At 45.4% G+C, this 12,129-nt stretch overlaps 1 protein-coding gene across 6 annotated transcripts in view; it reads right to left on the reverse strand.

Annotated features, from left to right (window-relative positions):
- Positions 1-12,129, reverse strand: part of TBXAS1 (thromboxane A synthase 1) — a 272,497-nt gene that overhangs the window by 207,716 nt on the left and 52,652 nt on the right. The gene's annotated exons all lie outside the window — the stretch shown is intronic.

Below are 12,129 nucleotides of genomic sequence, written 5' to 3' on the forward strand. Positions count from 1 at the left end.
CATTTGGTCATTGGTATCATCCTGCCAAGAGAAAGGAAATTTTCATCAAATATTGCATACAGATACATGGATGTCTGTACCAGCCTTTACTATTCAGCAAAATATACAGCAGGCAGCAGTGTTGCTCCCTGACTGTCCACATGGGTCAAAGTTCCATAAAAGTCCCCTCATGAACAGTTCCTCCTCAGTCAGAGGCTCAGGCAGTGTCTCATGGGGATGCTACAGAGAACTACATGCCTGTGAGCTAAATCAGTTGGTTCCTTTAAACCAGAGGTGGCTTAATTATGGCTCTCCAGATGTCCTTGGACTACAGCAGGGGCTCATGGTCATTATGAACATCTGGGGACCAAAATTAGGCCACCCCTACTTCAAACCCTCATCAGCCGTTTGATCACATCCTTGCAGTCCGGCTCCAGATTCAGTTCTGTAGGCTGTTTCAGCCAGTGATGGAAGGTCGATTAGTGCTTGAAGGAGAGAAGGATGGCACTGCCCTGGAAGAAGGCAACACTGGCCATTGCTCATCATTGAAGGGCAAGAAAGTAACACGAGCACTTTGCTTCTCTGGATTCCTCTGACTAACATTTTCAAGGCAGGGTTTTGGAAACTAAACCTTAAAAAAACATTTTTACCTACAATCCATCAATAACATATAGTTTTTAATATAAAAGATAATGACTCTGAAGAGTTCAGAATGATGAATGTTATAACAGAAACACTGTTCTACCTAATACCAGAAAATATTTTAACAAGTATTCTTGCAAATGATACTCCCTAGTCAGGTATAGATTTGAAACACAGCCACAACTGATACGGATAACAATCTGAGACAGCACAAGAGTGCAGAATACCTGAAACCTACTGAGCTTACAGCGATAAGACTGTTTAACCAATCTAGTGTTCCTCCTCTACATCTTCCATTTTGTGATAAGATCTACTTCTTTAAAGTGTTACTAGAAGTGGCCTGAGAGGACCCATCCCACTGATGGCCATGATGGCCCTGCTGTTCATACTTGGGCCAATCTGGAATGAATACGCCTGTTTGTGATAGGGAGGCTAGGTGTATAGGAGGAGACCTTCTTACCTATTCTCCTATTCTCCACTGCCACTCAACAGAACAGCAAGGGTAGGGCTGCCAGACCTCCCTCCCTTTCCCCATCACCAGCCCCTGTCCCTTAGCCATGAATCAGCCAGCCGGCAAGGGAACTTATCTGAAAAAAGATAAGGCCCAGGCCTCATGGGTGATGTCACACAGGAAGTAACATCATCACACCAGTGACATCCAGATGGTGCTTTGTTATTTGGGCTAAAACTCTATCGTTTTACCATAGAGGTTTTGCCCAAATTCCAGAACATCACGTAGACATCACAGCATGCTGATATCACTTTGTGTGATCCTGCTGATGAGGTCTGGGCCTTTTCCCAAATAAATCCCCCCCCAATTGTCCACACCATCCAAATACTCCCCAGTAGGGGATGTTGTCTACGGCCAACTTGGGAGTGTGTGACAAAGTAAGCATCAAGCAGGAACAATCTTTAAGAACTCTGTGTGTGAGTGTGTGTGTGTGTGTGTGTGTGTGTGAGAGAGAGAGAGAGAGAGAGAGAGAGAGAGAGAGAGAGAGAGAGAGAGAGAGAGAGAGAGAGAGAGAGAGAGAGAGAGAGAGAGAGAGAGAGTAAGAAATTCAATTTTGACATTGCTCCCAGATCAGTTTTATATTTACATAAGGGGCTTCCACCGCAAACCAGTTCCATATCCATATGGAGGTTCCACTGTTGGAATCTCTCTGCTTCAATCGACAGTTCTGCTATTTATGGAGAACAGAAGAGCACATGCTCAGTATGGTCATTGTAATTGCAGCTTCAGACAACAGGGCTGGTCAGGAGCTTCCTCCTGTTTCTACACAAATCTTTATGTACTCAAATAAGAATTCATTTATTCATTCCTATAGACATGTAGGAATGGCTGAAGACACATCACAGGAGCACTTGTTCTGCCTTTGCTAAAGGGATCACAGTGCTAGGATATGAACTGGCATAATAATTAGGCTGTCTAATTAAGCTGAAACATCATGTCCTTTTAATTATGCAATTAAGATGTCGAATTACATAATTAAGGCATGTAATTACATGATGAAAAAAATGTTATGAAATTTTATACTGCTTAGTGAAATTACATTTTAAACTTTTTTTAAAAATCTCGGTACATAATAAATTTCACCCACTCCTTACCAAAAGATGGACATCCACAACAAAAAAAAGGAGAGAATAACATATTATCCAGAAATATAACAAAGGGGGAAACTGTACCATACGGAAGCCTGATGGAAAAGTTCTTTTTATCTTTTAGGTACTGGACAATACAGATTACACTGCTGTTTCTGTCACAAATTTCTGTCAAACATGATATGTATAAAACCTTCCTATTACAAACAACATTGACATTATGAAAGAAATGGAGCTGCTGCCATTCCATGAATCTTTCCCCTTCTTCCACTTTACAGCTAAGTAACCACTATTATGTTGTGCGCTACTCTACCACATGCACAGCCCACCTTCATTGGCTGTTACTCCCACTGTGTTTGGTTCCCCAAAATAGAATCATAGAATCATAGAATCATAGAGTTGGAAGGGGCCATACAGGCCATCTAGTCCAACCCCCCTGCTCAACGCAGGATCAGCCCTAAGCATCCTAAAGCATCCAAGAAAAGTGTGTATCCAACCTTTGCTTGAAGACTGCCAGTGAGGGGGAGCTCACCACCTCCTTAGGCAGCCTATTCTACTGTTGAACTACTCTGACTGTGAAAATTTTTTTCCTGATATCTAGCCTATATCGTTGTACTTGAAGTTTAAACACATTACTGCGTGTCCTCTCCTCTGCAGCCAACAGAAACAGCATCCTGCCCTCCTCCAAGTGACAACCTTTCAAATACTTAAAGAGGGCTATCATGTCCCCTCTCAACCTCCTTTTCTCCAGGCTGAACATTCCCAAGTCCCTCAACTTATCTTCAAAATAGTGCCCATGGGTGCCATCATGGCCCCAGACATCTTTCCTGGCACCCACCAAGTGGAGCCAGATGGAGCATTTGACTATCAGCACTTCCGATTGGCCATGGAAGATTTGATTGGCTGCACAGATTTCTAAGAAGTTGTTTTAGCAGCAGCTGCCACGATAGCACAAGAATCTGCATGACTAAAGATGGCTGAACTCTTTCCCTTTGTACTCCTGCGTGGAGTACCTCAAGGGGCGGAGCTCTCTCCCATACTTTTCAACATCTAAATGTGCTCTCTGGCCGAACTGGTTAAGAGTTACGGGCTAGGGTGTCACCAATATGTGGATGACACCAGTTCTATCTCCTGATTGACGACTGTCCGGATTTTCCCCCAGATATATTCACCAGTTGTTTGGAAGCAGTACCTGGATGGTTAAGGCAGAGTCATCTGAAACTCAACCTCTCCAAGACTCCCCTCCAACCCCCTTCCTCTCCTCACCACAGGCACTCTTTGACGTAGGGGTCGGGCTGAGAGAATTCTGACAAGACTGCTCTTTGAGAACAGCACTATCAGAACTGTGATGTGCCAAAGGTCACCCAGCTGGTTGCATGTGAAGGAGCATGGAATCAAACCCAGTTCACCAGATTGGAAGCTGTCACTCTTACCACACCACATTTGTATCTAACTATCGCACCACATTTGTATCTAACTAGATTAAAAGCCTGTTACATGAGTCAATGCAATGGGCGCTAGCAGGGGTGGGGACGGGAGAGTGCATACAGGAAGTTTTCCCCCCTCCAGTCCTCCTGCAACCACCCTGCATGGCCCTGCAGAGCCCCGCCATGGCTCCTTCGAGCCTTGGCAGGGCCATGTTAGGCCGGGCAAGGTGGCTATGGGATGTTTCTCTCCCTCAGTCCTCCCGCTACCTCTGTGCACAGCCCTGCAAAGCTTCACCGCCTCCAAGCCTTGGTGGGGCTGTGCTGAGCCGGGTAGTGTGGCTGCAGGAAGTTCCCCCCCAGCCCTGCCACTACCACACCCCATAGCCCCACAAAGCCCCACCACGGCTACTCCAAGCTTCAGCGGGGCCATACTGGGCCGGGTGGGGTGGCTGCAGGAATGTGTTTCCCCTTAGCTCTCCTTTACTATCCATCTCCCTCCCTCCCCCAGGAAGCACTCTTCTGTGGGCCCAGGGGGGAGTGCAGGATGCCCTCCCTCCCCCTCCCCCTCCCCTCGGGAGCCCCACTTACGTCCTCTCCGGACTGTGGCCAGGGCCAAACTGGATGTGATTGCTTCAGATTGCCCCTGGATGGGCTGTTGGGGGCAGGTGCCAGTGGGTCCAGGCCAAACGGGACACTCCTGCTGTCCAGAAATGAAGTTCAGACAGTCCCCGCCCAGTCCCCCCTACCTGCCCCCTGCTCAAATATTAACAGCGCAAGCTGTTCCAGATATAGGCAAAACTCTCTAATAAACACTAGCGCTTTGGCTGGCCCAGGTCTACACGTCATTCTTGAGATATGTCCAGCTTTGCTAATGTGTACAACATTTCAACATTCCTGATTTTTTTAATATTTAGAGAATAAGTTCCATTTTAATAAACACATACAGATGTTTAGAAGAAATACAAACATAATTTTATCACTGTGGGGAAAAATATGTAATTTGACATTCATCATTCAAAAATTCTTTGGTGGGGCGAGTTTATTTGGTTTCCTCATGGCTATGCTGTTTACTGCAAGAGTCCTGTGTTCTTTAATATACAAGTACCTATTTTCTGCTGTCAAGGACTGGAGGATGTGCGAAAACCTATTTTTGGAATTGACATTATTTAGCACCTTGTGTATTTCCAGCACACTATAAATGAACAAATAATATATAGATTAAAAAAAAAAAACGTAGTCCTGAATGGTGCTGTAGTGAACTGAAGAACCAATTTTTTAAAAAAACTACCACAGAAGACAGAATAATTATTGTCCTCACTGCCTTCATTTCCTTTTATTTTATTTATAACATTTTCCACCAACGTGAGTGTGTGTGTGTGTGTGTGTGTGTGTGTGTGTGTGTGTGTGTGTGTGTGTGTGTGGAGGGCAGCTATCTCCACATTGCAGTTTGCATGTGCTTCACATCCTTGTTTGACAGGGCTTTGACCTGAGGCGCTACCAGATCTCAGTGGCATCCCAGGGCTGTTTGATTTCTTGAGGCCAAAAAACTATTGCCCCACTTTAGGCTCTATTCAGCCTGTAGTGTATAAATCCAGCTGGCTACTCTAAGGGCCGTAGACAAATATGGCTGCCTTCTGTTGAGCCAGTTTGGTGTAGTGGTTAGGAGTGTGGACTTCTAATCTGGCATGCCAGGTTCGATTCTGCGCTCCCCCACATGCAGCCAGCTGAGTGAACTTGGGCTCGCCACGGCACTGATAAAACTGTTCTGACCGGGCAGTGATATCAGGGCTCTCTCAGCCTCACCCACCTCACAGGGTGTCTGTTGTGGGGAGAGGAATGGGAAGGTGTCTGTAAGCCGCTTTGAGCCTCCTTTGGGTAGGGAAAAGTGGCATACAAGAACCAACTCTTCTTCTTCTTCTTCTTCTGAAACTATCTTGATTGTGTGCAGGTACTTCTTATATTCATAGGACATCCCCTGCATGAGACAGAGCAGGCGTGCTGCTGGATGAGCAGGTGGGCAGAGCACCCTTGCTTTGACTCTTGCTGTCCAAGGGAATATGGTAAATGCTGCCCCTGTCAGGATGGAAAACAGCATTTAAGGGGTGGGGTGAGGCGGGGTGGGGTGGGCGAGATCACCAGGAATAAAGAGGTCTTCTCTTTCAGTTATAGCTGCTGGCGCTTGGCAAGAGCCAGGCTGAGCCGTCTCTCATTTACTCGCACCCGCAGGTCTATGCAACAGAACAAACAGGAGAGATGACTCAGCGGCCCTTATGAAACACACATTTCTACTTCCTGGCCATCTGAAGTTGCTGTTTGCTCCCGTTGTTGTGTCAGCAAGCTGCAGCTGTTGATAAACCAGTACAAGGAACAACTGGGTTTAACTTGGTCAGATTATCTGGCCAGCGTAAGGATACCTGGACAGGCCACTGAATTGGGGAGGCACAGGCAATGGAAATGTCGAGATATCCAACCTGGTCATCACCTGTTTTTTACATTGGTATCTCAGCCTCCTTCCAAGGGCCTCCAAGCAGACTTCCAGGCAGTCAGTTACAGAATTTTGAAACGGGGCTATTTTGGTTTCCTTCCCAACAGTCTCTGGGCCTTGCTGAGATATCTATCATCCCAGGCCCCACTTCATAGTTTGGAGACTTGTTCCTGTTCCTGTTCCTGACCCTGACGACTCAACTCTGCCTACTGATTGATGTTACTCACATCTAGAGCTATTGGAAGTTCAAACCAGATTGAAATTGTGTGAGGACAAGCATCACGAGGGGCCAATGGCCTTATTTATAAGAAATTCTTTGCCTAACCACACAGCATAGGAGACAACAATACCAGAGTGTGAAAAAATATATAATACCCTCTGAATGAGTGTTCTGTATAGTAATGGGGTCGCGAGGGGTCGGACACAACTTCGCACCTAAAAACAACAACAGTAATGTATTTTTGACCACTGAGGAAGGCTGTAGAGGATGAAATGCATCTGGTTTCATGTGGTTAATAGAGCATACTCATCCACTAAGAATGCTTGCAAATTGTACAGTCTGATATTCAGACACCTACCGTTTTCAATTTTATATCTGTACACTATATATCAAATTAATAATACTGTATTTTTTATTTATTATATCATGTGCACATATAAAACTGAACACTTTAGGTGTCTGAGTATCAGACTGTACAATTTACAAGCATTCTTAGTGAATATTATTGTATAAAGGTATGCTGAAGGTGGAATTCTTTGGTTTTATGTTACATTTGTATTTTGAAACGGTGTGAATTTTATGTTATAGAAGTAGGTTCTTATATGCTGCTTTTCTCTACCTGAAGAAGTCTCAAAGTGGCTTACAATCTCCTTCCCTTTCCTCTCCCCACAACAGACACCCTGTGAGGTAGGTGAGGCTGAGAGAGCCCTGATATTATTGCTTGCTCATAACAGTTTTATTTGTGCTGTGGCAAACTCAAGGTCACCCCACTGGCTGCATGTGGGGGAGGAACGGGAAATCAAACCCTGTTTGCCAGATTAGAAGTCCGCACTCCTAACCACTACACCAAGCTGGCTTTCCCACCAAGCCTGCTCTATATGGAATTAATTCCTTGTATTTGTATTCAGGGTCAAGCTACTGATGAAAGTGGCACACAAAATGGAACCACAGTGCAGAAAAACTGAATTGTTGATTGTTGAGTACTGATCGTTAAACTATAAACTGTTCAATACAAGATCACTGTTAAATATGTTTGCATTTGAGTCAGGATGTTTATTGTACTGTATTGCTTTACAAAGTTACAATGTAAACCACCATGAGCTGAAAGAGAGGGTGGTATAGAAACAAACAAACAAGCAAGCAAGCAAACAAGCAAATATTGAAAATGAGAGTGAATCCCGACCCCGTTTTAGCTTGGCTCCATGAAGTTTGTATCTACAAAGAAACTGACTTAAGAAACGTACAGTATTTGCTGGCATGTAAGACTAGTTTTCCCCCCTGAAAAACATGCCTCCAAGTGGGGGGGTCGTCCTATACGCCGGGTGCACTTCAGTTGGGATAGACATAGCAGCCCATAGTGGCCCATAGTACTGTACTGTAATGTAACAAACTCTATATTTTGAGTGGAAATGTTGGGGGGTCGTCTTATACGCCCAGTCGTCTTATACGCAGGCAAATACGGTATGCGTGTTTAAAAAATGCATCTTGTTTTTCCTTTTTTTTGGTTTGCAGCCTCCAGGAGGGGCCTGGAAATCTGGAATTCAAACAGTTCTCCAGACCACCAAGATCAGTTTCCCTGGAGAAAATGGCTGCTTTAGAGGGTGGATTCCGTGGCATAATATTCTGACAAGGTACCCCCCAACTCCAAACCCTGCCTTTCCCAGGCTCTATCCCCCAAACTCCAGGACAGTCCCAACCCAGGGTTGGCAACCTTATGAAAATCCCAGCCTGTGATGACACATTTGAGTTAAAAGTAGGGTTACCGGCTGCAGGTTCAGAAATTCCTGGAGATTGGGGTATGATGAAGCTTGAAGAAGGTAGGGTTTGAGGAGGGGATGGATGTGGTATCACATCATAGTCCTCATCCATAATGGTCATTTTCTACAGGTGAACTGATATCTGCCAGCTGTTTTGAAGGAGAGAATGAAGACTGTGAGAGTTATGGGAATCTTCTGTGTGGCAAACACCTTTATGCCCATCATTGGGCTCAGGCTCTTTTTGTGATTTACCATGCAGAGGTCCACTAAGATTTTGTCAGTGGAAGGTGATGTGATCTCTTTTCTAGAGTTGGGAGGGGGGGATTGTGTGGGTGGATATTTCCTGGACGGCATTACAGTATCAGAATCACTCAGAATTGGAAGAAGCCACAGGGAGGCATCCAGTCCAGCCCCCCCCCCCTTCTTGAGGACTCAAAAATCACACACTCCTGACAGGTGCTCATCCTGTGTCCTCCTAAAAACTTCCAACAAAGGAGACTCCATCACCCTCCGAGGCAGCGTATCCCACCTACAAACTGCCCTCTTTCCAATATTTAAGCGGAACCTTCTTTTCCATACTTTGAATCCATTGCTCCTTGTCTCTACAGCTGCAGTAAATAAGTTGTACGACTTTTCAACATGTCTACCTTCTACGTAGTGTAGTGGTTAGGAGTGCTGACTTCTAATCTGGCGAGCTGGGTTTGATTCCCCGCTCCTCCTCCACATTCAGCCAGCTGGATTGGGCTTGCCACGGCACTGATAAAACTGTTCTGACCAAGCAGTAATATCAGGGCTCTCTCAGCCCCACCCACCTCACAGGATGCCTGTTGTGGGGAGAGGAAAGAGAAGGTGATTGTAAGGTGCTTTGAGACTTCTCCTGATAGAGAAAAGCAGCATATATGAACCAACTCTTCTTCTTCTAAACACAGCTACCATTATCACCCCTTGCCTTAAGGACGTCAATATAGGCATAGGACATAAGGAACACGGTGGGAGAAATTGGTGCACTTCCTGCTCATTGATGAGTGGTAGCGACACGTTCAGGAACCAGCTAGGCAGATCTATTGGGGTTGCTGTGCTGGCTTTTACTGCTACAGCTGTTATGCTGTTGACTACGCTGTGGAGGATCTGAGCCCTCTCGTGCTGCCGGACGTTCCCCCTGGCACTCTGCCTTGCCTGGCACAGCAGCACAATGCCCCCCCCCGCGCGCCTTCTGGCACTGCAAACAATAAAAGAGCCAGGGAAGGCTTGCCTCCATAATCAGGATTGGGAGGCTGTTTTCGTCCATTCATTTGGGGAAACTGGACAAGAAGCTGCAGAGGTCTCTGGCCCTTTCTCACACCACACTGTTCCTTTATGGAAGTGTGAAATCAAAGCTCCAGAAATAACTACCTCACTATTGTTTCCCTGTCTGGTCCTTTCAGGGTGAACGAGAGGAGAGCCAGCTCTGTTGCCAGGAGAACTGATCTCTGTATTCTGGAAATAAACTGTAATTCCAGGGGATACCCTGGTCTAGTCTAGACCGTTTATACACTGGAGGTTTCATGCTGGGCTGCAGGCTGGAGCAGGTTGCCCCATCTCTTCTTGCACCCATATGGGGGAGCATTTGGCCTGGTGCACCTCATCCACCCCTGATTTGTGCTCCTGCATGGGAGCTGGGACAGTGAAGTTCCCAGTGCATAAACGGTCCTAGACTGGGTCCCCTAGAGGCTGATTAAAACCAGGGGTTCCCAGATCCCAGTCTAAGAACTACATAGCCCCGGATCTTCCAAAATTATAGGGAGATGTTTTTCATTAACCATATTTGAAGTTGTTTTAAGGCACAGATGATATCTCTCCCAAAATGCCCATCGTTCCAAAGCAGAACACTTTAATACTATGGTTTTCTGTTGGTGTTAATGCACATTTATAGGCAGTAACTTGTCTGCTCCCATATAATAAACAAGAAAAATTCCTGGACAACTCAGCAGAAAAAGCAATGGCAATGACTTTTAAATCTTTCTCTTTGTAAGCAGTTGATAGATATGCAGCAAATGATTAACTCCAAGGTATTAGTTAAATGATTGTGGTAATTTGCATGGCCGCATTAATGACTAAGAGGTATTCTTAAACTTCTCTAGGAACACCAATGAAGACTTGATGGACTGTAACACAGCATTCAGCATATATCTGTGCAGCTGAAATGCAGCTGAAATTTTCACCCCGCAGATAGAAACAGTTGCAGCCAGTTGCTGCTCATTTTCAGAACAGACTTGCTCAGCTTACCTCAGGTTCATGCATAAAACTTTTCAGGCCTAACAAATCAGCAGAGCAAAAAATAAAATAAATCTACAGGGTGGCATGAAAAGAAGGGCCTGTTTATGCTGTGCTTAGTTCCCTTTTTCATGGTCAGATTAAAGTTACCTTTCCCTCTACTGTTGATCAGTTGAGTCTTCCTCCCCACCCCCACCCCCACCCAATGAATACTACAGGTGCACCATAGAGCTCCCTTGGTCGGCACCCAAGTGATAATTTCTTTCCCCTGTTCCCATTTTCCATTCTTGTCTCCCAGAGACAATATCCATTTTTCCCCTCCAGGTTAAATACCACGTACATTTGAATTACTTCTAAGCTGTCCCAGTGCCCTTTGTGTAATTTTCCTTTCACCACAATCCTTGCAATCTTGAATAATGAACAGAAATTCCTCAGTGTTCGGTTCCAGGGTCAGATTAATAGTTAAGTATGCTGGTCGTATGACGCAGATCACTTGAAGCCTGGCCTCTATGTAATTATCCGAGCACTTCTGTTTGCGGAGTGGACTGCACCGTGCCGTGTCTCAGGCTTGCCTTAAAATTACCCACAGATCAGAACATTGTGCTGGTCTTGAACTGGGGAGAAATTTAAAGTAATGATAGCCTGCACATCATGGATCACAAAAGAAGGAGAAAATACTATGGAATTTGCAGTTTGGTCTGGGGTATTTATGTCTGCTATGAGCCCCCAGCCTTTTTGGGGTGCCAGGCAAGGATTAAAGCAGGATTGGTGAGTTTCGGGTTCAGATCCTCATTTGTCTATGCCTGGCCTACCTTGCAGGATTGTTGTGAATTTTGGTGGGAGCAGCTAGACTGGGGGCAGAGGGATCCCCCACAGCTGAAAGGGGTGTCACTCCCAGTGTCTTTTAAGAGAGAAAATGAGGGAGGAGCTATGGCCCAGATCCATGGGGGTGAAGACATTGTGCAGGGGCCCTGGAACTTCAAGGCCCGTAGCATGTGCTACATGTGCTATGTGGATAAACCAGCCCTGTCCAGCCCTAACAATTCAGATGTATCCCTAGCTCAGGGGCAGGGTATCTGTGTAGCATGCAGGAAGTCCCAGTCTTGTTCCCCAGCATCTCCCAGTATTCATTCATTCATTCATTCATTCATTCATTCATTCATTCATCGCACAGTGCGTGTGTAATACAGACAAGATTCCCTAAGCTTGGCTGGCTGCCAGGCAAATGACATTAAGAGGTGGTTTGCATTGCCTGCCCCATGTCAAGACCCTGAGGTTATTATTATTATTATTATTATTATTATTATTATTATTATTATTATTATTATTATTATTATTATTATTATTAATAGATTTATAGCCCGCCACTCCCTTGCGGCTCGTGGCAGGTAACAATATCGCAATTCCCCATTAAAACCCCATAAAACAATAATAACATTGCCAATATTGCCGGCATGGCAAGAATGGCAGCTCAACTCCCCCCCTCCCTCCCACTACTAGCGGGTGGAGAGGAGGTCCTGATGATGTTTTGCTTCGGGTCCAGAACCCGAGTCCCCGGGGGAGGCATAGATCTATTATCAGCCCCGGCCTCAACCATTTTTGGTGGGAGCAAATTCCATGGAGGCTGCCCTTCAAAGTGCTAGCCTGCTTAGCTTCCGACTTATCATCATCCTCTGCCAATTCTCCTTTGATAAAATACATGATAACATTAAAACCCATGTTAAATTAAAAGCCCTTTACAGTTGTCCCCATCCCTCTTCCAATTCT

Source organism: Paroedura picta, chromosome 5, assembly GCF_049243985.1.
Source record: "Paroedura picta isolate Pp20150507F chromosome 5, Ppicta_v3.0, whole genome shotgun sequence".
Classification (NCBI taxonomy): Eukaryota; Metazoa; Chordata; class Lepidosauria; order Squamata; family Gekkonidae; genus Paroedura; species Paroedura picta.